The sequence below is a fragment of the Symphodus melops genome (genome assembly GCF_947650265.1).
Source record: "Symphodus melops genome assembly, chromosome: 23".
In the NCBI taxonomy this organism is placed as follows: domain Eukaryota; kingdom Metazoa; phylum Chordata; class Actinopteri; order Labriformes; family Labridae; genus Symphodus; species Symphodus melops.
In genome coordinates, this window is record NC_136713.1 from 5,613,509 (window position 1) to 5,640,257 (window position 26,749).

The 26,749-nt window shown below is 43.7% G+C and overlaps 1 protein-coding gene across 5 annotated transcripts in view; it reads left to right on the forward strand.

Annotated features, from left to right (window-relative positions):
• The window catches only part of zeb2b (zinc finger E-box binding homeobox 2b), a 332,710-nt gene that overhangs the window by 196,466 nt on the left and 109,495 nt on the right, over window positions 1-26,749 (forward strand). Inside the window, exon 1 of one of the 5 annotated variants that reach the window (XM_079336137.1) lies at window positions 17,330-17,347. The exons of the other annotated variants lie outside the window; for them this stretch is intronic. The gene's annotated coding sequence lies outside the window, so the exon portion shown is untranslated. Of the gene's footprint in view, window positions 1-17,329; window positions 17,348-26,749 lie in introns of those variants that run through there. 5 annotated transcript variants of the gene reach the window in all.

Here is a 26,749-nt window from a genome sequence, read left to right on the forward strand (position 1 = left end):
GTTGTCTGTTTTTTAGAGTAGAATCCACTCCAACATAGAGCTGCATTTCTTAGAAGCAGATTGCACAGATTCTTCTTGCAGTAGCTTCTAGTTCAGTTGACGTGCAAACTGAAGGCGGTCAGAAATGTTCAGTCTGTATGAAATCGTGTTTACCTCACCAGGAGTAGTCATGTTTTAGGTTTCTGAGTGGTATTATTTTGTCACCAAACGTCTTGATACTCATCCAGAGAGCAGCGACAGATCTGCTCTCTTTCAGAGGAATAAAAAAAAAAAAAAAACATCACATGCTGATGTATTTCCACTGAGAATTCCCTGAGAGGACGCTCCATTCTTGCGGGAACTCCGAACATTCCCGGGGGATTTGTTGTGTGAAATACGCCCTGCTTCGTCCTCATGTTCCCTCTGGGCTCCGAGCAGGAAGTCACTTTGAGCACAGAGACGTGCTCGCTTGTTTGTATGTGTTTAAGCGTGCAAACACACACACACACACACACACACACACACACACACACACATATGCAATCAATCATGTACATACTGTAACACACACATGCATGCATTCAGAAATCAAAACACACATGCTTTCTGGCGGGATGTGAGAGAATGCAGATGTCGAAAAGAGAACAGACCAGTAACAATAGACACAACATTGTTTTAACATATTTCTGCCTCCACCAATGACGAAAATATTTAGCTTTCCTATCTTCAAAAACATTGAGAAACGTGTTATTACTAAAAACCGAATGCAACATGAGCTTGAACGTCACTCATCTCACGGAGGAGTTTGATTGTTGAGCTCAGGACTTTGGACTTGGTAGCGCTGATTCAAAAGCGTAAAAAGGTTCTCTTGCCAAAGTGGAAACAAAACTAAATAATTAAGAACTCTTCCATTTTGTCAAAGGAAACACAAGGTGTGTGCCGCCTGCACGTTACACTCACAGGTCCCCTTTTTAGCTGCAAAGTAAACTATTTAGGGTAACATATCTGCACGCTCTTTCCTTTGATTAGTGACTCTTTGAAATGGTATAACACTGTGATTATGTGAAAGGCTCGGCGAGCATGTGGTTGGAGCGGAATATTTTCTCTGAGACACAGGGGAAAGGAAGAAAATGAGAGAGAGAGAGAGAGAGAGAGAGATAAAGTCAGGGGAAGGAGGAGGACTATTACAAGAAGAGAGCAAGCCCTCTTTGTACAGACATCGCGACGCCAGATGGCTTCTTCTAATAAATATTCAACCTTAACTCAGTTCCCATGTAACTTCTCTTTCTCTCTGCCTCTCGTTTTTGTACGGCTGCCAGCACACCCACACGTTTCTGGGCCAGCGAAATGATTACAGTAAAGCAAACAAAAAGAAAAAAAAGAAAAAGGAGGGGAGGGCTGGGGGTGTTTGAGAGAGGAAACGGGCCGACAGGGTCCTGTATACAGAGAGATAGGGTCGTAGTGTGTGCTGAAAGCCGACCATTTTTTTGTTTTTTGGGTGTGGGGAGGCGGGGGTCAGTGTTGTAGAGGGAGAGAAAGAAGAAGTGAGAGAAGGTAGGAGGAGGGGTCGGGTGGGGGGGGGGGGGGGGTCCTCTGTGGTTGGAGTTGGTGCGATTGTTGGAGACGGAGCAGAGAAAGAGTCTGTTCTCAGGCTTGATTGTTTACCTTGTGGGGAGAAGCTTTTCCAGTGTCCTCTGAAGAGGACCACGATGGTGCCGCCGCGTTGTATGATAACAGCGAGCCCGAATTCCTCTGTGGTGCTTTAAAAAAAAAAAAGTCCTGCGTCACCGTCACATTTGATTTCTAAGACGTTATATTTTTAGATGCTGTTCAGAGGAAAACCGTGACCAGTATAATAACGGGGCCACTTTGGAGGACTGAAGCTGAAAAACAACGAGCCTCTGTCCCCGTCTCATACTGGACAGAAAGATAGTGAAGAAGTGCAAGAGATTAAGTGTTCTGTAATCGTAACATTACTCTGCAAATCAAACATCTGAAATGGCGCCTGCATGTCTTTTACTGATCAATCATTTTGCACCATACATCAGTTGTTCCCAGGGTGGAGGCCAGGACTGAGTTTTTCCTGCACAATGAATACACGACATCTTTCAGTGGGTTGAATAAACCGGACTTTATCTTTCTGTTCGCTAGCAAAACAACTTCTCCTACTTCCTTCTTCTCAAACTTTACTGACAAGTGTTCTGTCCCATTTCTAACACGTACAGTGCGAGCGCTCAGGTCACGCACAGTGTGGCCGTGTTCTTGGGGAGATGACGCTTTAAATGATTCCACCACGTTTGCACAATCGTTCAGAGAATGCCTGGAAACATCACAGAGAAAAAGTGAAGACATGTTTTATTACACGAAAAGAAGCAGCCGCCTGCTTTAATTCTCAAACCCAGGTGATCTCCTCCAGCTGAAGCAGCTTTACCCACAATCCCTCACTGTTGACCGAGCGCAGGTCCCCTCCCCTTCCCTCTCTCTCTCTCCGCCATCCTTTGTGTTTCCCTTCCCCTGTGGAAAGTGAGGTGAAAACCTGCAGCAGAGAGCAAATAAAGTGGAATTAGAAAGGGAATTCTTCAGGCCCGTACGCCTAGCAACGGGCCTCATCACCATCTGTTCACCTCGACCGGCCTCGGTGATCCTCCATCACCTGCGAGACGGAGAAACAGCCTGACAACTGCCTTCATTTGAGCTTTTTTTGTCGACGCAAGATAAAGTGTCCTTATTAAAACCCCCCGCCTCAACCATCACACATCACACCCTGCGTCACCCCCGTGTTTTATACGAATATTCATCGAGCAATATTGCGAGATTAGTCTGCGGAGAATTTGACAAATACGAGCGTCTTTCGCAGGAAAATATTTTGGCACGTTCTGCTTGATGTGAAAATGATTGCATTAAGAAGCGACGCCATTTTTTTTTTCTCCTTTTCTCACTGAAGGAAAGTGAAGGTGTCGCTGCTAGAAAAAAAGAATACGAGTATAATTTCTCCTTTTGGTGACAGACAAGTTGGAATGTGTCGTCAGCTCCTCGCTGAAGAACGACCTTGTAATCACTTGACATGGCGATCCGGCTCACGAGGTGTGCGTCCTCCACAGCCTTAATTCTTTTCAACAAGAATCATTACTTAATCTCTGCCTCCAAACAGCTCTCTCTCCCGACAGCGTCAGCTCATATTGAGGCTGTAATCACTAGACCAAGGCCGCCGTGGCTGCTGCTGCCGCCGCCGCCTCGTCCCCATGGTGCTATCATGGGAACAGGCGAGAGCAGGGCTTATCTCTCAGCGCGCGGATATGACAGGAGAGGAAGAGGGGGACTTTACCGAGAGCTTTGTCCCATATCCTGATTGTGTTCACGCTCCCTCGGCCTGCCGGGGTGAATATCTACCTGAAACCAAACCAAACAGGTCGGCGTGGAGAGAGAGAGAGGAGGGGTCTGGATAAACTCAACTTCCTCACGGACAAAGAGGAAGTGGGGGGAAAAAAACATTTGAGGCCAGATAATGCCCGCGCTGAGCCCCATTAGGATCGAGGTATTATCCCCTGGTTGACTTTGGCGATGAGAAAATGTGTCCTCCCCCCTCCCTCGCTCTGCTGTCTCCCACTCATAACAGACCTGTTGGCCATCGAGGTTTATCAAGCTCACAAATCTAAACAGGACAGGGGCCCTGACCGGGAGAGGGCCTTGTACACAGGAAGGACCCTAATTCTCTCTGGATTAGGGAGCAAGTTACAATTTAGACAGCTGCTTGCTTGTAAAAGCCCCGTTCACCAGGTTATTACTGACAGTTATAGCGTTAGGGAGTACTTAAAATACTTCCTTTTTCATCACGACGAGTCCTGCATGTTCAGCTGTTAGAAAAGCAGCTTTATGTTATGTACTTCCACTCAAATAGGAATGTCCTGATACCTTGTTTTCCTGATCTGATGATTCAATCAGAGACTGTGCACTGTATGCCAACACAGCGTGTAAACAGCAGCCTGTGCACGCCGTCTTCTTCATCTGAACCTTTCTGCTTGTTTATGCTGTGATAACCTGAGAACATGTGGGACGATGGTGATGTGCAGGACGAGGGGCGTGTGGTTTTCACGGCTTTGTGCTTCAGTGTTTACCTGTAGCTTGTTTCGATTGTCATCATCCTCTTCATCATATCACATGGTATCGCTCCTGTTACTGTGGAACTGTTTAAGAAGACGGAGAAGGAAGCCTCGGAGGTTTGCGTGCTGTGAGTCGTCTCCTCTGACACCAGCCTGCAGAACTTGAACCTGAAACCAGGATCATAAACTTGTTGGTTTCTTAGACAGCTTCCCTTCACTCACTAATCTTCTTTTTTTTTTTTTTTTTTTACCAATTTTTAAAAAAGGTCATCAGTTCATGGTCAGACATTTATTAGAGTGATACTTAGTGTTACAAAAAAGACATATTTTCAGGATGCATCGTAATGTGGTGTCAAAATGTAGAAAGTGCAGAAACAGATGTCACTCAGTTATTCCTTCCACGCATGCTACGTGATCCTTGTTTTGTTAAAAAAAAGTCCTTTGAGCAAACCAGCGAGGAGCCGGTGATTAAAAAGACGCTGCTGGCTGGAAGGTCATGAGTCTGATGGTCGTGAGTGCCCTCAAGCTGAAGGATGCTTCAGCGAGTCTGTGAACCGCTGCGTGAAGCATCATTGTCTGCTGTGTGTGTGTGGGGGGGGAGAGCGTGATTGTGACTGCGTGTGAGAGTGTGTCGGTGTGTGTGTTTGTGGTGAGTGTGAGGCAAAGTAAACCAGGTACTTAGCTCCCTGAAGACAGAAATGAGAACTGGGAAGAATGGGAATGCGTCCGCTGCTCAGGAGCTTTTTCCCAGATAATCTCACAGGCAGGTAAACATGTTTCCATCCAAGATCAATCAAAGCACACAGATGTTTCCATGTAATAAACATGGAGGAGCTGCTGCTGATTTCAGGTGGTGTCATTGTATTAATGAGCGTCAACCTGAATGATTAACCTTGGTGGCGTGTTGCTGAGGATTGCAGCAGTCACTTTGTAATCTGGGAGGCGGGACCGAACACAGAATCCCGGTGTTGTATCAGCGGTAAGGGAGGGGAACTCCTCCTTTAACGTCAAGGTGCGCAGGCTTTGACGGCTCAGTTCATTCCTAATCTGTTGGCGCGTCGCTGCCAACACGGACGGAGATGTGTTGAGTGGTGGTGGGGTGACTTCTAAGAGATTTCCTGAAGGCATGCAAAACACACTCAAGACTGGTTTGTGTTGCTGATCCAAATCAGGTTTTCCCTCTCACACATCTCGCCTCACAGCTTCATACGAGCGACTTCTTTCACTTGATTAATTCTGCTGTAAATTGGTGGTAATGTGTGACTATCTCAAGAGGACAATTGCACGGCGGGAAAAAGCTGCCAACCGCAGCAGTGTGTACACAAGTTGAGGCATTAAGTTGAGTTGAAGGAAATTAATATTGTTTTTAACTTTTTTTTTTTTTTTTTAAGGCTTTGCTGCTGTAACTGGCTCTGTCGCTTTTAGAAGAAAAACACTTTCTTTGCATTGGTGGAAAGTTTCTTAAGTCCTGTATAATTCACCATTTGAAGATACTTTACTGGACTACTTTCTTTATGAGCGTCGACAGTGTGATTTATTGTGGCCAGCAGTTTAAATGAGCTTCACCTCCAGCAGCCTCAGCATCACAGAGGATGACTTTTAGCCTTAAGTTAATGCATGTTTTATGAGCAGTTTACATTCTACAAGTCATATCTTTATTAATAGTTACAAACCTATTTACTTACGCTTCATAGATTATTCATGACCATTAATAAAGAGTTCTTTTGGGTCGCCAGGTGGAGAGAAATTAGTAAGGGATTTGTTTCCAGTCGGCTCTCTGATTAAAGGGATGGTCTGTTTTTTTACGTGGGGTTGTATGACTTAGTCGTCCACAGTACGTGTATGACCCAGAGGAGATGTCGGTCAGCGGGGTCCCTTCATCGAGACGCCGGTCAGAGTGTCGACACAGGAGCTAGCCTGTAGTACTTCAGACGGCATCTGTTGTACCAGTAATTTAAATTCTTTCAAGAAAGTTCCACCTAAAATCCATCACCAAAACCTCTCCGCTCATATTTTGCAGATAATATCTACCCAGATTTACAAAGACGGAGAAACTGCATCATCTCTGACCTCAGCAGAATTACATGTAAACACGACACGCTTCACTCAGTGTGCTGCTTATTTCTGCTCTTTGTCATTTTCACTGCACAATCTTTAATTGGCGTTCATGTTCTCCTCTTAACCTCTTTGTCAGCTTGAAATGCAGCACTTGGCCTATTTACCACATTACAACATCAGGGATGGGTCTTTGTCCTCTGTGAAGTACAATAACCTTTGTATGAACCATCATGCATTGCAGAGGTCGTGCTTAATGCTACGTGGTTAGCGGTAGCTTGTTAGCGGCCTGATCCAGTTAGAGCTGCAACAAAGCTGCACACATTTCCCAAAGAAGAGGAATTACAACCATAATCGTTCTTGTCATTTGCACAGCAATTTTACTCCTGAATGCCTCGTTTTAGGGAGGAATTAATGGTAAAAAAAAAAATGGTATGAGCTTCAGGTGCCGAGGAGTTCACCCCTTTCACACTCATCCCTGCCTGCAGCCGTGTGACGCTCTCTCACTCTCCCCCTCGCTTTCTTATTATCAGTTAATAATTCTTTCTCATTCAAGCAAATTAGAGAAACTTGACTGTGTTAGAGCGAGTCCAGCACGGAGCTGCAGGCAGAGAGGAGGCTAAATGGCAGAAATTCCCCCCAGAGCAAAGAGCGCATGAAGCACAACATTGTGTCCACCACAAAAGCCGCTCTGTAGTTTTGATCCCCTCTAATTTAATTAGCCCAAGAGGTAGTGCATTAATTTGCCAGGAATTCTTCTGATGCAGAAAGCCGCCCCCGGTGCACGGAGGGAGCGAGGGGAAGAAGGAGAAGAAACCTCCTTATTGCTTTTGTGCCGCCGAAGACGGGGACATTTTCTTCCATCTTGCATGCCACGGTGCAAAGAGCTTTGATTGCATTGATCTCTATCAGCGCTTGTGTGTAATTCTGGGGACTTTTCCCCGCCATTACAAAGCACAGCTCATCATGTTGTAATGTTATTCCTTCTCTAATAGTCAGAGGATGGAGTCTTTCTCCATCCTCTGGCAACTAACATGAAAGAGTGCAGCTTTCTGAGGGAATTAAAGAGCAACTGCATCCAATAACACAACTCTGCTCATGTTCCATCATCTTTTGAAGAAACCATTTATGTCCATCTGCACCTGAAATGGGTCTTTGTTTCAAGAGATACAGAAAATCAAAGTCGTCAAATCAACGTTGTCTAAAGTGATGAAAAACATGTAGAAATCCCTTTAAGGCCGCAGATGAAGCACTTCCTCTTTAGTTTCTGTTTTGATTTTTTTGTTTTTCAAATACTCCATCTTAGATCATGCTCGCCACAGTTGTCACGGGAGAGGAAGCGTTTCATTTAGGTGAACAATCACTTTCACAGTAATCTTCATTTAGAGAAGAAGAAGAAGAGAACAACATGATTTCATTAATTATCACACAATGTTCTTGATAAGTGAAGATCGGGGCTTTTTGATAATCTACCATTTCTCTTAAAGCCCCGGCACACGGCTCCTTTGATAATCTTTCATCTCGAGACACTCTCTCATGTGATTGTACTAAATTGAAGAGGCCTACACCACAGTCATTAAAGAATCACTTCTCATTTTTATAATTAGAGGGCTTCCAGTGGTCGGCTGAGAAAGATACCGGCCTGAAGCTCGTCACTTTACATACTGATATGGAGAAAATACATCTGTCCTTTAGCACATCCTGAAGGGAGCTTCCTCGTCCTCTCACAGATATTCTGCCTTCTCTTGACCTGCAGGTGATATGAGAATACCTGGGCCTGGGTTTCATCATGGTAGGCGCGTTAAAGCCCAGATTGGATTTTTCTCAGCTGCTATCGTTTCAGAAATGCATCTAAAATTAAAAAATTAAAAGATTTGAAGAGGAAGAGGAATTCATCTATTTCCTCCTTATTTTAATGACATGAAACACATTTAATCAGACACAATGAAAAGGCCTTTTATTTTTTATTTTTCTTTCTTAACATTAGAAGCTGTGTTAGAGATGTAAGGGCAGTCTGAAATGTTCTCTACATATATTTAATTGGATGTAGAGAGAAATAAAACATTTTGCACCTGCTCACCTAAAAGTTGTTTCAGGCCTTTACATGGCGCCCTAATCCTCCTCATTCATTAAATATCAACATGCAGCATTAAAGAGAAACTTCCACTTGAAACTTCCCACTCTGTCACACTTGAAGGTATGCCTCTACTTTGCAGAGAAAGTGCAACATGTAGGCCTTCTAGCGATCCCCTTTCAGACTTGATCTATAATTCAGAGACTATCACAACCGCCGGACTCAGAACTCAGGTTAAGCAGCGAGCGTTGCATTTGTTTTGCCGCGGGCAACCTTGTTTTCCCTCCTTCCCCGAGGCAGAAATCGCTGCTGTGATGTGTCCCCCTTTTTGTCCGCCGTGCGTCCTTAGGTACATTTTCACCGCGGAGAGGTAAAAGCATGGGTGAGATGTTCTCTACTCAGTGCAGGAGCTCGGCGGGATAAATAATTCACTGGAGCATGTTTGAACAGGTACGGAAATAATCCTTGAGCAAAGTGAGAGTGGATTTATACCCTCCTTCTCCTCCTCTCTATTTCTCTCTTTCCAACAGCTCTGAAGTGCACAGAGGTCTCTAAACATATCAACGGGGCCCGATGAAATATTAAAGGTTATTGGTTAGCGTGAGAGTGTGCTGCTCCAGTGTCTCCTGCGCCGAGCAGGTAAACTTCCCTCTCGGAGTAGACAGGTTGAGATATCTGACACTGGTGAATATTACATGGAGGCGTGTGCTATCCAAAGAGCAGGTGAGCAGACACACAGGCTCTCTTTCACTCATTCCCTTCAGGTCACATTTAGATGTGACGGCAGACGTCTCTACATCCAACGGTGGAGAACCACTGATTTAGAGTTTCTGAGTGGATGCAAATAAATTGGATCTGCACACATTCATATGTTATTGTATCTCAGAAGAATGGGCGGGGAAAACCTCAGAGAAACTTGCACAACATTCATTAGAACTGCATGCTTAGACTTCCATAAAAAAACACGTTAGAACAGATGCTCAGAGATTTGACAGAAAGTAAAAACATAAGGACATTGATGATGAAATTGAAACCTTTATAGTTTGAACATCTTTCCAAACCCTCCATGCACGCTCACGAGAACGCACACACACAATTTGCACAATTCAACTCCTTGAATGCCACGACCGTAGCATTTTCTGCAGACTCTGCTGTTCCAGGTAATCTGCTCACTGGAGCCGTTTAACAATGACAGGTGTCGTATCAAGGTGTGATTTCTTGTACCAGACTGTTTGCTGCAGGGCTTCTCTCTGCAGCTCAGGTTAAAGGAAACAGACTGCTAACTGCTCAGAAGTCTTTTGAAACTGTCAGACTGAGATGTGAGGCTTGACTCATCATAGCAGCAGCCCTAACAACAACACATTTATTGATACAAACACAAACAGTCACAGCTAAATGGAACAACATTAACACTCCTGTGTTCATGCATTAGGAGACTTTCAGTACACGTGATAGTTTGCAGATATCTGCTGCGACACGCCGTCACTCTCTGAACTTATTGATTGAAGTGATGATTTCCTCTCTCTCTCTTCATGAAGCAGGTCTTTGGAGCTAAAAGCTTTTTCTTTGAATCTAGCTGTGAGGGTTTGTGTAAGGCTTGGAGATGTCAGAAGCAGTGATGGAATCAAAGGTTTGACTGGTAAAGAAAAGTAAAGTTTCCCTGAAAACGTCTTCAGTGTTGTTTTTAGTGTCACTGTGGCTCCACGTGGGTGATGAAGAGAAGAGAGCTCTTCAGAGTCAGACCACCTCGTTGTCACCTCTGCTATCTGGGCTCACATGCAGGCCACCGTATCTACAGAGTATCACTTTGTCAAGTATGTGACATCAATGTCGAGCCTTCCTTCTGTACATAGTAAACATGAGCTGAGTGTATCATGTCCCAGGAAAGTGAGTAATCGTGACCATAGAAATAGAGAGGAGGACCAAACTCCTCTCTGTTTCTGCCCCCAGCGTCTCACAGACCCCGGGACAGGACGAGAGGGAGGGGGGCGGGGGGAGGAGGGAGCAGCGCCGTGGTGGCCGCAGGCTGGAGGGGTGAGACAGAGGGGAGGGCGGGTGAGGGGATAATTAAGCGAGCACGGTGACAGCTGCAGCAGGTCCCGAGCAAAAAAAAAAAGGCCCGAGCTTCACTGAGCTGAATTAATGACATCAGTGGAGCCCGGCAGCGCCGCCACGGCCGCCGCTAACATTCGATCATTAATTATTAGCCTTTTGACAGAGCCGGGCTGCGTGAACCCTCACCCGCCCGACGGCGAGGCCTCACCTGTACCACACAAACATGCTCATGCAGACATTCAAACCTCATCTGTGACGACTTTTTCTTTGTCTGTTTTTAGATTTCTTACCTGCATCCTTTTATGTGTTCATCTCTTTCTAATACCTAAATCAACCTGGTTGTATCCATGTTGTTCGTCCCACACTTTAATCACTACAACATGTGAAATCTCTCTGCCAGCCTGTCACTTCCTGATGCATCCTCATCCTGCAAGATGCATGCTGGGATTTCACTCTCACTCACCTGCTGGTGTAATTACACAAATGACATAATTGACTCAAATCACTCATAAAGCCTTGTGTGTTATTTTCCAAAGGAGATGTAAGGATCACACACCTGACAGAGCTGACTGTTGGAGCTCTTCCTGTGCTCGGTTTCTGGGAGGATGGAAGCTTCTTCTTTTTTTGTCCTGATGCTGTTTAGAGTCCAGGTGTGCTGGTTTCGATCAGCTATAAAGTGTGTCACATTTACGCTGTAGGCTGCAGCAGTAAGTTCCCCTTCAGTTCAAATACGTTTTAGCCATTTGAAATAAGTGTAAAGGTAATAATTGATGATTGTTTTGTTTCTTTCGGCCTTGCAGATGCTCACACAATCTGCTTCAACGACGTAGATCTCTGCACACTCCTTTGTTAACGGGATGTTTTGCAGTCTCAACGCAAAGTTCAGACTTCAGTCTTTGATGTTGAACATGGTTGGAGGATTCCTCTGTTTGTGCAGCGTGTTGAGAGAGATGCCTTTATTGCATTGCAGGACATTTTAGTTTTGTTTTATTGAATTTGATTGAAATTAAAAACCACAACAGCCTCATCGTCAGTTAAAGTAACTGTCATGACCTCGAGGTCAAACACATTTGATGCATGTGAAGCACTGAAGAAAAATCACCAATGTAGGCACTGTTTAACTCAAGTGAAAGAGATGTCTTTGCTCTCTGCAGCTTGTAAAAATGAGAAATGTCACAAACTGAAACATGAACAAGGAGCCTCTTGATACCACAAACATATCGTTAATATGTTGTGGTATATATGTCGTTAAAATCTCAACTCTGAGATGAATTTTGTGTTTTTCACTTTCAACAATTTTGTCTTTGTTTTTCAGAATCTAGGGAAGTTTATAGTTTAAAATGACTGCAAAGAATACTACCACATTTAGCAAAACTCTCAGCGCTCCCTGGCAGACTTCTTTCTCCTGCAGAGTGTTCAGAGTTTAACAGCTCTGCACTGCAGCATCTTTGGAGCCATTTCACTGAGTTAAAAGACCAGAAAGAGGAGAAACGTTTTGACTGGCTGCTTCACACTCTGCATCCGAGTTCGCCCCTCCACTACGTGAGAGGTCTGTTTCATCATTCCCTGAGGTCCCCCCCGTGCATCCTCCGTGCTCCTCTTCCTCCGTACCTAGCTCTGATCTGAAGGCAGGCCTGGTGCGCGGCGGATGAGGTAACACCGGGAAATCTCAACATGGAGCCGCTTACATCAACCCGCCCGTTCAGATGAGCTGCCAGACCATCGCTGCTAATCAGAATTTCTGCTCTCCTAATTGACCTCCCCGATTGAATAAAAATTAAATAAAATTAAAAAAGAGAACGAAGACGCTGGTGCGGATCCACGGCAGGAAGGCCTGGCTCACGCTCAAAGCTCGCAATTAGGAGTAAGCGAGGACAGGCCGTGCGCTGATTTAGGTGAGGGCGTCTTGAGTCTGCAGAAGACCAGAGCGTGCCAAGGAAGCCTGTGAGGGAGACGCTCAGAGGGGTCCTTTTAAAGATCGAAGCCCTGGCAGGAAGCGAGGGGGTTTGATTGCTCTCCAACGAGTTTAGAGATCTGGCATGGTGAAAATGATCGCGTCACAACCTCTGCAGAGAAGACACAGGTAGCAGTTTAGCACACTACTCCTTCAAAGTTCAATAAGTCGAGCTTTATTCATGCAAAACGTCTCTGCACTGGAGTCATCGCTTCACAGTGCAGGGGGAACTCCAACCCTTTTTCCACATAAAGAGTCTGTTTTTGAGTAAAGTGTAACATCTTCTGAAGCCAAAGAGGGACTTTTCCAGGTCGTAAAAGCCATCAAATAATGTCATCAGGGTTGTATTATACTTTATGACAGAAGTCATGGTCAGGTTCAGATTTAAGCCAGGCTTGGACCTTTTCCAGTGTGACACATAAACACACTGCGTGTCCACAAGCAGTCACGTGGAGGTAGCAGGCTGCGTTCTCTTCCAGCACAATGTCCGACCAATCTCCTGCTCTGACCTGTGCAGAGACCCTCCTCCTCACTCAACGTGTTCATCTACCTTGAGCTATATTTACCCCGATCACAAAGAGACTCACTTAAGACTGCACTCTCTCTATTGAGTCTCCTCACAAACGCCTCGCAGCCGACGTGCACAATGAGAGCATTCAGTGTAACGAATGGCGAGATGTGTGCACAGTGTAATGGCCCGCGGGCTCTAATTGCGCCGATTGATTCGAGTTGCCGACTCAGAGCATGGAAATTTTTATCGGAGGAAACCATCTTGAGGGAGAGGCCAATGATGACATTTATTTTTCACAGTTAACATCGTTGCCCCCCTCCTCCTACTCGCCGAGTTTACATTAGAGATGGAGATCACGAGATGTGCTGACTGTATGTAGAGCTCCTTTCAAAGCACTTTAGATGCTATACAATTGATACGGCCATTAATGCATGGAAAGGGAGCCATTCCGGCGTGACTCTTGATGTGTCTGCATTTCACTGCCACGTTTTTCTCTTTATTTCTAAGGAGCTTCTATAGAAAGCCTGCTCTGTTCCACAGCATTAGTAATTATCACGAGGATGCCTCCTAGAAAAAAAGCAGCGTCTTTACTCGTCAGAGAACAGAGACGTCAATTCAGGCCCCTGTTAGCGCCCGGATTGGAATTAAAAACATCCTTCACAGGTCGTCTCTTTGTACCCAGCCGTGCTGCAGCAGAGCAGCAGGTTCGAGAAAACTTCAATTATTTTCCATTAACGTGGATACAATTGATCTAAACATGTGGCGACTGGGCCAATAAGAGTACCTTAAAAGGAGACGGTTTAAGGGAGTGAAGTTGCACAGGCTGAGCTCCCCTATGGATCAGCCTGCTGGATCTATACAAGCCACGGGCCCTCCTGCCTCAACCTGATTGAATAGCACGCAGAGGGCCTGTGGAGAGACTCTGGTAACCGTATGCCATTGTCCAGATGCTCACCTACAGTCACAAAGGGGGGCTGAAGAGAGTGCAGGAGGGGGAGGTGGCTCCAAGGAGGGCAGATGAGCTTGTTGTTGACAGACTGCCAATTCAGATCTTCAGAAGGGGAGCCAAATGTTTGGAGAAGTTGATTTTTAAAACTGCTAATTATTATTAGCGCAGCACTTTAAGTTGGCTCACATTGAACTTTTTAACCTTTCAGATATTTTTGTTGCAGGTGCATGTTTGTATTCAAGTATTTCCTGGTGCAACTTTATAAACGGACATATAGAACTGTTGCAGGTTTTCCTTTAGACAGGGCTGCTTTTGAAGTAGGAATCGTCCATCCACACGCACAAACACACACACACACACACTCGTGATGAAAAGTAAGCATCTGTGTTTAGCGTGAAGTAGCACAAATCAAGTCAAACATCGACCTTTTGCATGTCTCTCTCAACAACCAGCATTTTGTAGTATAAAAGTGATGCATAATTTCTCAGTGAAAGGCGTCAATGTGTAAACATATTCATGGAACACCTGATCTTCGACTCTTTCATGTCACCTACGTCTGTCTGCTCATGTGTGCTTTGAAAAATATGAAAGGAGGAGGAATCAGACATCAAAAAGTTGACTATGACAAACGATAATCGCTGGGAAAGAGGTGTTGTTGTTGTTGTTGTGGAAACAGGTTTACTCCGACACCTTTCCAGATGAACAGAGGGGGCAGAAAACCCAGGCGTGTAATTCCACAGCTCGCCGAATTCCTGGTCATCCCACCTTCAAAACGTAAACATCACGCCGTCTCCAATCGCGTTAAGATGCGGAGCCATCGGTGTTGCTTTTCAAAGGGCCACAACTGGAGTCGACGCCAGCAAAGGCTCCTCGCACAAAGGCTCGTTTTTTTAGTGTCTCATCTCGCCCCGGAGCTGTTTGCCAATCTCTCTCTGAATGCACCCTTCACTGGCTCGAGCACCTTGAGGTGTGCTCGTCTCTAATCATTATTTGATGACAGGAATCTGCAGGCAAAGAGGAAAAAAAAGAACAGGAGACACGCAGTTCCTTAGCAACGGGCGCCGGTAGTCCAAACAATTTCATTAAAGCGTGGCACCTCTTAGCAGGTGGGTGAGTGTTAGAGGAGATAAACATTCATGAGCAGATTGGCTGCGGTATTTGCCAACATCACAATTGATGATATCAATTTGTTTGCGAAGCAGCTCAAATATTGTAAGTGGATTAAGCAAAGGTGTCGGGGATGGTGAAAGAGTGTATCACGATGTCTTTTTTTTCCATTTAATTGATGTTGTGCAAATGCAGAAAAATATGATTTCAGTTTTTGTTTTGAAGAGAATTCTAATTCCGTTAATCCGCAAAGCAGAAAACACACACTATATACACGTATAATACAGGAAGAGCAGGATCAATGAAGGGCAATTCACTCTCATTTCTCACCTGTGCACACACATTAACTTCACCCATGATTTATCGTTCACGTTTAGCTAAATTATGTCAAAGAATAAAACGTGACGAAAACGCCTAAATACAGTATACTCGCATTAACGAGTACGATTAACCGTGGCCTAACAGCTGTCTACTTTATGGAGTGAAACCTCACTCCTATTACCTCGATGTTCCAGTGAATGCAGCTTGATACAGTAACAGATCTGAAGCAGCTTTAGATCAACTCAAAGTGTTTTTAAAAACATGACGTCATCCAAATGTTGTCGTTTTTTTGTTGAAAAATGTTTTGCAGCAAGAACACATTTTCTGACTAGCATATGTTTTTTCATTTTATTTCTTTGTTTAAATGACTGTACGATTAGCAGAAGGAAAACCAATGGTGACACCAACTCCTGAGATGGTTCCTCAGAGAAATACTGTATTTTTAGTCAGTTTCAGTGTCATGCTGACTACTGTAGAATAAAAACCATACGAGGGAAGCATCAGTATTCACAGTTTATTGACATTTTTGACTAGACTGCTAGAATCACCAACCAATAACTAACAAGGCTTGATCTTGAAAAGGCTGAATTATTCCAACTAATGATGAGTAGCATTTCCTTCAAACACAACTTCGAGCATGCTGCTGACACTTTGAGTACTCCTTCCTCACAAACCTTTTAACATGTGCAGTGTAAATGGCAGAAAGCTGACATTTCTTTTTCCGCTCTCTGAGATGTTTGACGTCTCCTGAAGGTGTAACCAATGAGCCGGCTGCACCTTGAACCTGTCAGGAGAAGGTACAATTTAACCAATACACCTGAGGAATTCCTCAAAATAATTAACTTTTGTCTGCGGGGAAGGTTCATCCACTCCAACCTTTACACATTCAATGAACAGGTGAGTTCCACCTGGCCTCCCAAAGGTAACTGAAGCCAGACTTTGTCCCTGCTGTTAACAGGTAATGCACAATCATTGACAACAACAACAAAAAAACAGTTCTGAGAGCAGCCAGGTGTTACGTTGTTTTCCACACATGTCGCCATTTAAAGAAATAAAGAGAAGATTCTGTTTTTAGAATGACATTGGTCCATTTAGAAGAAATTGTTTAGAATAAATGCAAAAATATAGAACAATGCGGGGTCATGACATGCTTGTATTTTTCAAGGATTCGTACAATATCTACAAAATAGAGAAATTGATCTTTGGGGGACACCATTTTCAGACAAAACAGACGACGTTCAACATGCAAAATCCAAAATTTGTTTTATACCACTCACCGTACCATGACCCAAATGTCTGTGTTGTAATTCATCAGATCTGCTCACTCTGTTATTTATGAATCTTGAAACTCCTTTTAACAGATTATAAAACCAAATATCCCCAGACATTGTTGAAATGCAGTCTTACCTATTGGCTGAATTTCACCTGTCCATGTGTTGGTCAACACGATCTCAACAATTGGACATAAAACAGAGCCGTCAACACGATTTAAAAAAAGAAAACAACATTTGTTGTTAAAATAAATTGGACATACAACTGATAAAATACTGTATTTTTCTGATCTCTTTATCAGCAACATGAAATACATGGACGGTTTGTGCCACTGTTGGGTAGAAAATGCTGCTCCATGTTTATATAAGCTGAAAATGTCATGTATTTTGTTTTTGTACCTTTTCTGATTATCTCATCATCTCCAAAAGACCAAATCCGCCCCTCATACCTTTGTTCCCTTCTTAAACCTGATTTCCTGATCTCCTTAAAGCGGAGAGACAGCCTGTTAGAGATAAACTCGTCATTTGTAGGGTTAAAGGCAAACACCACTCGATTGAAGCACTTTTATTCATTATCGCTTTGATCAAAGACAGTCCAATCATGAGCTGTAGACAAGATCTGCTCGTTGGAATCAGAAGAGCAGCTGCTTTAATTTGCGGTGCCACACTATACATAGCCTGGAGGTACTACATTGACCATGAATGAGATGAAAGAGACTTGTGAATGTAGAATCGGTGATATGGTGCTTATACATCCAAATGTGTTTCATATCATTGTCACAAGATCAAGTGAGAGGCAGAAAATGTGCCCTGATGTCAGGATATTTATGCTTGTTGCCCCCAGGTTTCAGTGCAGTGTCGGCTCCGTTTCTTTGAAGCCGAGTGATGGGCGAAGGTGCAGGACAAAGACCACTCTTTGTTTTTCAGAGATGTGCTGCAGTGGTGAAGACACGGACGTCTGACATTTCAAGGTTCAAATTGGCCTTTTTGTATATTTATCTTTATATAAGCTGCTCTTGGTTGTCTGACGCCTGCTGTTGGCCTTTCATCACCTCCGTTCCAGTGAAGAAATGGCGTGTATGTCAATTATTTGTATTTCTAGACTCTGCTTGAGGCATGAACATGAAGCCAGTCTAGAACACCTGGTGTGACATGATGTCTGCTTTTACCTCAACTTTCTTGATTTAAAAAAAACAACATATTTGTCAACTTCTTCAATCAAACAAATGTGAAGCGGAGGTTTTCTCTGCTGAATTGTTCAAATGTGGTGCTAGCATGCACTTTTCTTGACAAAAAAACAAAAACAAGTGTAGGGTCTTTCATTTTGCTTTGGACGGAGGTCAGCTCATTGTTGTAGCATGTTACTGTCCTTACATGAAAAGAAAAGGTAAATTGCAGCTCTTCATCGGTGTGAAAACAGTCATGACTTTATCTTTCTGTTAAGCCATGTAACCTCAGATAACTCAAACATTAATTAATCATTGAATAGACTAAGCTTAGTCAGACAGTCGATCCTGATTCAGTCAAACGTGCTGACTCAGTCGCAACATGACTTTGAGTTTACAGTCTGGATGTTGTTTCAAAGTCTTCTCCACCACGGTTACAAAAGGTCGGCTGTGTCTTTGGTTGCTTTGTGTTCATGCTGATTTTTTTGTATGCCTCCAACACAGACCTTTGCAGGTTCTGCAGTAGCACCCCTCCTTCAGGCCTGTTTTCAGGATGATCCCTGTGTCATTTCATGTTTGCGTTTCCCTTCATTTATGTTGATTTAAATCGATATTCTGGCCAGGAAAACATGTACACATATCACCGTGAGGAAGCGAAAGGGGGCCCGAGGGGGCCATGCAGCTCAGTTTTGTCCTTTGGGTCCTATACTGGTTGAACATATCCATGCACGGTTACATTTGCTGTTTCGGAGGTTTTGACACCTTAATGCATTCAGAGGAACTTTCAGGTTATATTAAAATCTTACAAATGCTCTAAATGCCTCCATAAGCACTCAGAATGGGCCTGCACCTGCGTTTTTATTGTACCTGGTAAATAATAAATTGAGTCAGATCTGCAGGCTCGTAAATTTTAAAACGCTGCCTTTACGGGAGAATAGGTACACTTCATCTACATTTTCATGCTGCCGAGCTGAGTGACCTGCGGCTCCGCATGCGTTAACGTATTAATTTATGATCCCCATCTCCATCAAAGACTGACATAAATGAACTGGCAATGCTTCCCGCTCATGACCCCCCCTCACCCCTACCTCCCTCCCCTGCATTTCTCTCTGTCATCTTTCTGACACCTCCAAAAGATGACATGGAAATACATGTGTCGGCAAGCCTGACAATGAGGAGCCATAAAGCAATAAAGCAGCAAAAAAAAAAGAGGAGGACGGGGACCTCGGAGTGTTTGTCACTGTCATGTCTATTGATTGATGACAAAGAAAACGACTGAGAGGTCCTCGACAGAGGGGCAGGAGGATGCAGACGCAGAGAATTTCATTTGTTGAGTCGAATATTCAGAAAGGAGACGTGCGCGGGCATCTTAGCCTCCCATTTCTCTTATTGTATTACATTAATCAAAGGCTTTCTGGAACGTTCTTGTGAACCGATTGTCACGGTGATGTTGAGAAAAAACAAGGAGGAAAAAAACAGCCTTCAGAGATGTCTCTTTCCTTTTCCTGACAGTGGTATCAATTGTCTTGTCTTAAATGATGGCGGCCACTGCATTACTTGGAAATTAACAGCTAGAATTTATGTGAGTGCCTCTCTCCTCGCTTCCTGCCGTCGTCTCGGTCGCAGAAACAAATAATTGAATTGGTACAAGTACATAAAGCATTCCAGCGGCTAATGTAACAGGCCTAACTGAGTTAACGAAGGCGAGGGCACAGAGTGGGGTTATAAAAAAAAAAAACATGCAGATCTAAACCTTTCTGCCTCTTTTACCAGCCTTGTTTTCCTTTCTCTTGCACGTTTTATCTCTCGTCACCTTCTTCCCTGTCGCTCCTCGTTCCTCCCTCCCCTCTTTAATTGGGAGTCTCCGCCTCAGTTGTGTATCACCTAAAGATGCCGGGGAAACCTAAGCTGTCACAAAGTGTGCTTATTAAAATGGACGGGGAGAGATAAAAGCCCTAAACTCCCCCCTTTTTTTCATCTTTACGAGGCGGCCGTGACTGTCTGAGTGCATCAGTCGTGGCTGAACAAGACACTTCGACCCTGAAGCGGTGTATTTGCACAAAAAAAAAAACTGTGTGAATTGTCCCTTTATAATCAGACCCCAAATCACTTAATGCACCATGCAGCATAAATGCACAGGAATGTGCTCGCAGGCAGCAGGAGAAAAATACATACCAACGGAAAATAGAGGAAAAACAAAACGCACTGGAAGCACATGACGCTGGGATGGAACACTTTAAAGTGCTAACAGCAAACTTTGTCCTGATATTGTACACGTTTTATGTTTTTATACCAAAATAAGAATCACACAATATTTCCTGGAAGATATAATTTCTTCGGGGAGGAGGGGGAGAACACAAGTGAGATTCTTTAAGCGTTAGCAGCCGCTGATAGTGAGGTGATTGAGTGCAGATATGGAGGATGGCGTTCATAAATCACTGGGAATAAAACATCACGTATCGCAGACACATATGACATCATCCATCACCTAAATGACAATGATGAAAAGGCATTTTATAGCTGACCATTACACTGTCATATTGCCTGAATGTTCCTCCGATCTGATGTTTGATCCTCTGTGTGGGGAAGCTTTGATACTTTCTCCATTTAAAGTTCAGTCTCTTTGAAGACAAAGACTTTTTACTGTGCACTTCAAACATTAGTTTCACCTTAAACTGAATACTCATGTTTGTGCAGACATGCACTGATCACTAAAGTCACTCTGGAACAGGTTCAGTGGGGCAGTTTGGGCTCATGGGAAACTTTTGGGTTTGTTACAAGAGAGAAGACACGCTTGTTCTTCTTCATCGTCCACGAGAACTTTTATTCCAGCAAGTTCTGACGTAAAAAGTGACGCAGTGTTGATGCTACAGTGACTCTGGGAATGAGATTTGTATTTGAGGTAGACTTTCTTAAAAAGCAGCTGACTTGTCTTCGTTTGATCTTATTATCTGTATCAAATGTCTTTTTATCGATCTTTATGTGAAGCACGTTGTGTCGTCGACTCTTAAGAGGCGCTAAACTTGACTTTGGTTTTGGTTCTCCTCTGTAGACATTTAAATTGATTTGAGTAACTGAAAGTTTAAAATGAAGAAAAGTAAACAAATGGACGATCACTTGGACATGAACTCTAAATATTTTCGGCAGGACTTTCTGGACGGCCTGAGCAGAGGACAAACAGTGCTGATTCTACTGGCTTTGTTGGAGCTCTTGAAGATGTTAGAAGAGGTTGTGGTCATGTAATTTACCAGCAGCCATGTCTTATTAGTATCTCTCTATAGTTGTTTTATTTTGATGTGACTTTGGAAATAAGCTTCAGGAGGATTCCCAGCTTGGTTTTCAAGTTTCCAACACAATAAGGAAAACTTTTGCCCCTCAAAGTTCGACAAAACAACCAACAGATGATTCCAGTTGACTGCGGCTGTCCTGTGGCACATAAACACTCGGTGCTGTGTGTTTGTGTTTCTTGTGTTTCACAATAAACAAGCTAGTTAACAAAAGCAGCAATACCCAACAATACTCAAGAGCAACACAAAGAGAACGCACAGCTTCAAGACACGGTCCAAATTAAAAACAGTCCATTGGATCATGCTAAAAAACTTTATTGACAAGTTGGAAGCATTTTGCAAAATTCGGCCCTCAGCGACAAAACTGAATACATTTGAACTTTCTGTCAAACTTTTCCAACATACAGACTCTTAAACTCATCCAAACAAACCTTTTTAAGGATTCTGCTGTAGTTTTTATAATTCAGTCACATCCTGAAGGTCAGCCTTTCCATCATTCCTCTCCACATCAAAGCAAATATGGAAAGTTACATCACATGTTTTGCAAGATATGAGCTCAGATAAGTTCTCTGAATGTGCACCGTGTTAGCTCAATGTTACACTGAACATCGTGTACACAATCAAGAATCGATGCTTCACACCACCGTATCCATAGACGGATTATGAAATTTTGGGCCCCTGGGCACATGGACTGTCGCGTCAGGGCCCCCTGAGCCCTTGGGCCCCTGGGCCTGGGCCCGGTAGACCCCTGAATGTGTCTCTACACAACGTTGTGTGGGCCCATGTGGAAAAAAAAACAACCTTGAGATACATGAAATCGGAGTTCCCCAAACGCCATTCTTCTTTCACTCAACCAAATGCTGTAAATGCTGGACATGTGAACAGCCTCTGTTTGTTGTTGATATATTTTTTTTTCTCTTTCTGCTGCATGCTGTGTATCTTGCTGAAGCTTTAGACTCTCATTAAATCAACTGAGGGAACTGCAAGCCTCTACAAACATCAAATCTATAAATTGCACGGATGGTCTTACGCTAGGTCTCAGACAGCGCTACCCTTTGATGAAAACTTCTGGGACAAAAACAGAAAAATAACTAGAGATTCTGAGGCAAGAAGAGAAAGTCTTGTTTTGACACTAAGATTAATTTACAAGTTTTCCCTCACTGGTAGAAAGGGGTGTGTGTATGTGGTGTTGGGGATGGGGGGTGTAGAGAAAGAGCAGAGAGAGATGAGAGGAGCTTTTGATATTTATTAGGTCTGGACCTCACCAAAGACCTCTCCCAGGACTGCCGATATGACAATTAAGCCAGGTTGTGCTTTGACACTGTTTCCATAGGCAAGTGGCCAAAGTATATCTCCAGTCAAAATATCCATGCCAGCTAACAAGCTTGTTCCCTCTCCATAGAGCCGAGAAGAAAGGGAAAGCTGTAGCCTTGAGACATGAACAAAAGCAAAAAAAAAAAAAAAAAAAGAGGAGGACGAGGGGGTTGGTGCTGAGTTCGGGTGGAAGAGTCAGGGAGACAAAAAATAAAAACTAAAGCGACCCCCTCTCCTTTCCCCAAAAGCAGCCGCTGGAGTTTAACAAAGAAAACGACGACGGCGACTTGACGTGATCAAGGTGTTTTCGTGCAAATCGTGTCTGAAAATGTCCAACACTGTCAAGGCCTCGACACAATGCCAGGGAGGAAGCAGGCCCCTGGGTACGAACGCTCTCACTCGCTTTTGTTCCGCCTTAATGACCCTGCCTTGATTCCATCCATAACGCTCGCAGCTCGCGCTACACCTTGCCTGTTTAGCCGACAGTCATGTCAGCTCGCTTCTCCCATTGCTCAATCTTCGCCCTCATTTCTCTTCTTTATTTTGTGTGTGTGTGTGTGTGTGTGTGTGTGTGTGTGTGTGCTTGCTGGAAAATGCTCTTGTCTTAGAGGAGCTCCCTGCCACACAATGGCCATCTAAACTCATTAAGAAAATTCCGTAAAGAGCCATTAACAAACGGGTTCTCTTTGGCCAGAGATATCAGGTCTAATTAGGTGACCGTTCTTGACAGGGTTGCAAAAACAAAAGGCGCGCTCGCATTTGAAAAGGTTCAGGTCCCGCAAAGGGCCTCACGTTTTTTTCTCCTCTCTTCTCCTCCCTCTTCTTCGTCTCCCCCCACTGTAACCGACTAATGACTGTGGGTTTAACAACAAAAAAGAAAGAAAAAATACCTCTCTACCCTGGGAAGGCGACGGGGAAAGGTCCACCATCGGACGAACAAAAGCCTTTCCACTTCGGGACCTTTTTCCCCCTCGCCAGGTGATTCGCTGTCCTCATTTACGAGACAATGAAGCCACAGACAGACTTATTGTAAACACTTTGCATGGGCTGCTAAATGGACTGCCATGCCGAGCCAGCAACCCAGGCTTCAGTGACCCCCCCACCCCCCAACCCCTCCCTGATCCTCCTCTCCCGGTTTCAAGTACAGTGTGGACTGCTGCCCTTTTTGTTGCAGAGGAATTTGTTGTGGTGACAGTGGAGCAGAAGCACTGTTAGATAAGTGAACCCTGGCCTCACATTGACTCAGATCAGGGAGCCTTCAGTACATGATCGGAAACTAGTGATTCAACATTATCCAATTCTGCTTGTATGAAAAGCTGAATAGTTTTTTAAAACAATTTTGGGGTCGGTACCCCACGTGCACCTCCCGCAGTATGCTTTTATTCTTCCATAAGACAGTTTTAGTGTGAAATAAAGACACCTGTAGTGGGTTTATTCAGCTTTCAAGACGCCAAAGAGGTTAAACAAACAATGAGTATTTGTTTGTATTGTATTGATTTAGGATGAAAATGCATTGAACACACCTGCTGAACCTGCACTAACCCTTCTAGATAATGTATTTCATTAAGCTTAGGACAGACTGCAATGTTGGATCAACCTTTTCACTTTGTAGAGAAATAAGCTAGCTTACTCGTACTGAGATACTCTTGAGCAACCACAAATGCTACAAAGGCCAGCAAAGCAGCTGTGTCAGATCGCCTGTAAGAAAGTCTGAAAGTACTGTGGATGAGTCTTTAAAAGTTAGACATATGTCTGAGTGGGCAAAGGAAGATTCATGTATCATCATGTTTGAGGCTATTGTGCTCGGCTATGCAGATCAAAACAGCAGATGAATGGTTTGTGAATGGGAACATTTTCATGAGTCCAATGCTTGGAGAGTTCTTGTTGCATAAGAGCTCTACCTGCGTAGGAAAAAACTGTACTGAAACTGTAGTCTGTGTGTGTGTGTGTGTGTGTGTGTGTGTGTGTGTGGACGACTGGCTCATCTTTTGCTTCCCCTCATTGGCTGTCACACACTGGAAGCGTCCTCTTTCTGTTGTCCACGTCCGGATATATTTACAGTGGGGACCTTTGCAGCCTGAGTAATCCATTCATGTTTGAATGAAAAGATCTTTCACCTTAATGTGTTATGTTGCAGAGACAGATGACATTGACCTTTGTTTGGTTTTATATTGTACGAGGCTGTCTGAAATACACCGCCTCTGTTTTCTGTGAGTAGGTCGGCGTAAATAAGATGTAAAAAGTCGGACGTGGTGTTTTATTTACCAGGACATTAATACCCTTTTTTTTCAAGTTATGTGTTGTGATATACTGTATGCATCATAGGGAAAAAGCTTGGTATCTTTCAGTTTTTGGATGTTTGTCAAGCTGCTGGTTGACCACTCTAAGAAATTGGATTTTATTCCTTTGTACTGAGAGCTTTCGCTTTATTCCTATTTCAAGACTTTTTCTTATTCCCTTTCACTGGAATGTAACCCTCCTGTTTCACACCAAACTGCTTCAGATTAAAATCTTTCTCGTGAAACTTGGGCTTTATCCCAGAGAAAAAGTATTTTCCCATGTTTGCAGCTAAGTCAGACCGGGCCACTTTCAGACGCACACAACCAACACAACAGCAACGTGATTAGGGAAATGGCCCATGGAAAACGTTGATTATTCCGCTGCCGTTTTGCTTTCATCTTCAGTAAAGCTGCACTCACACCTACTGTTTATTTTCTTTGGTTCAAAACCAGAGTGGAAAATTTAATTTGAGTTTAGTTTCACACTGCCCGATAAGGAGGCGAGCACGAGTTGTAAATAGGAGTCATGCAGGTTTGAGATTTGGAGGCAAAGATGGAGCTCACATTGACAACAACTTCTGTCTCCTTTTGGGCACAACTCCCCCTGCCGCCCCCAGTACACACCCCCACCCCGTCTATTTTCTCAAGAACTCACAAACCTTAAGGAGCCACTGAAATTATTACTTTTGTTTGCCAGCTGAGTGAAAGTAAACACGAGCATTAAACTGACCTTGATGTGTGAAATCGGTGGAATTCCCCACAGAGCTCGTTTCGTTGTCTATCAAAGTTATCAGCTTCAGATTGATCCTTTCCACCAATGAATCATGGCTTTCTTGCATGCTCTCCGTCCTGGAAACCACCTAGAAGCCCACAGTGTCACTTTTAATATCATCATTTGATTCTTGTTTTCCCCAAAACATGTCTGTGAAAGATCCTCACAGAGCTTGCAGAAGGGAGTGGGCTTACTGCCTGCTCAAGTCTGAAGTCAACTAAATAGTCAACAAACCTGAGACGCATGTTAAATATGGATTAATACAGTGAATGAAAATGCACACAGACTTCTCAGCCAAAATATCAGTCCAATCCAAACGTTGTGATCAATTCAAACTTTGTGTGGCCTTTTGAACAAGTGTGCAGTCTACCAGTATTTTTCATGAAAACTCCCCAACAACACAACATGATGGACTAAACCATCGCCGACAATAAACAAAAGGACAGGTCAAAATAAAGTCCCAAACTTTGAAAACAAACCTCAAATAGTTACTACGAATAAGCTGCATTTTCTTCAAATAGGGGATTTTCCTTTCAGAACAATACAAATAATCTCATTCAACGATTTTACGACTTAACTTATTTTATTAGCAAACAAACAATTCAAATGTCTGTAACGTTTGGAGTGCTTTATAACCCCCTAATACAGTAAATCAACTTCTATAATCCAATTATTTGCAGGATTATTTGCATATTTTTGCACAGTGGCTGGATTCCTGCCCCAACTTTGACCTCCATTGCTCCATAATACACTAAGCAGGTGCGGCAAAGTAAGTGGGAGTCTCTGGAGACCCATATGATGATGATTCACACCAGATTTTCCCCGACCAGCAGCAGGAGCGTCTCGCTGGCGAGTTGCTCAACAGGTGCCAGGTGAAACCTCCCCAGCTGTCTCTGGGTATTTGCTCCTCCCCGGTCAGAAATCTCAGCTCTGTCTCCGATGTCCCCGAGCTGCATTCCTCTTGGCCACAGGAGCCTCGTGTTGCTCTCCCTACCTTCTCTGGAAAGGTTAAACGCCAACAGGTGCTGGTTTATGTGCTGCTGGCTCAGCTGTTTACCTTCACGGCAAATGTGTTGCAGAACTGGAGCTTTGTCTCGCTGGGATTTCTGTCCTTCCTGCACGATTTGGCCAACAGACTTCAATATAAATTTAATAAAGGTTCTCTCAGGACTCAGTTTGAATCAAACTTTTAATGCAAGTCTGATTTTGTGGGCAGTTCTTTTTTTTAACACCAAAATGATCCCACATAAATCTCAATCTCTTTAAAGCCTGATTAAAGTGGCCATTTTTATGATTTTTTTTCTAAATGAATGTAGGCACTCTACGTTTTGGATGTGCTCTCTTTCAAACCTGTTGCATTACCAAGGCACTCGAGTAAACTATTTGGTCTGAGAGCGCCGACTCTTCAGTTTCTCTCGTGCTGACAGACGTGTGTAAACGTTTCTCCTCCTGCTGTTTGATGACTTGGTCTCAAAGACTGAACAGAACAACGACATGTAAATGTGTAACCTGTCAGTCTGTTTTCAGTGAACCCACATCCAATATCGCATCATCT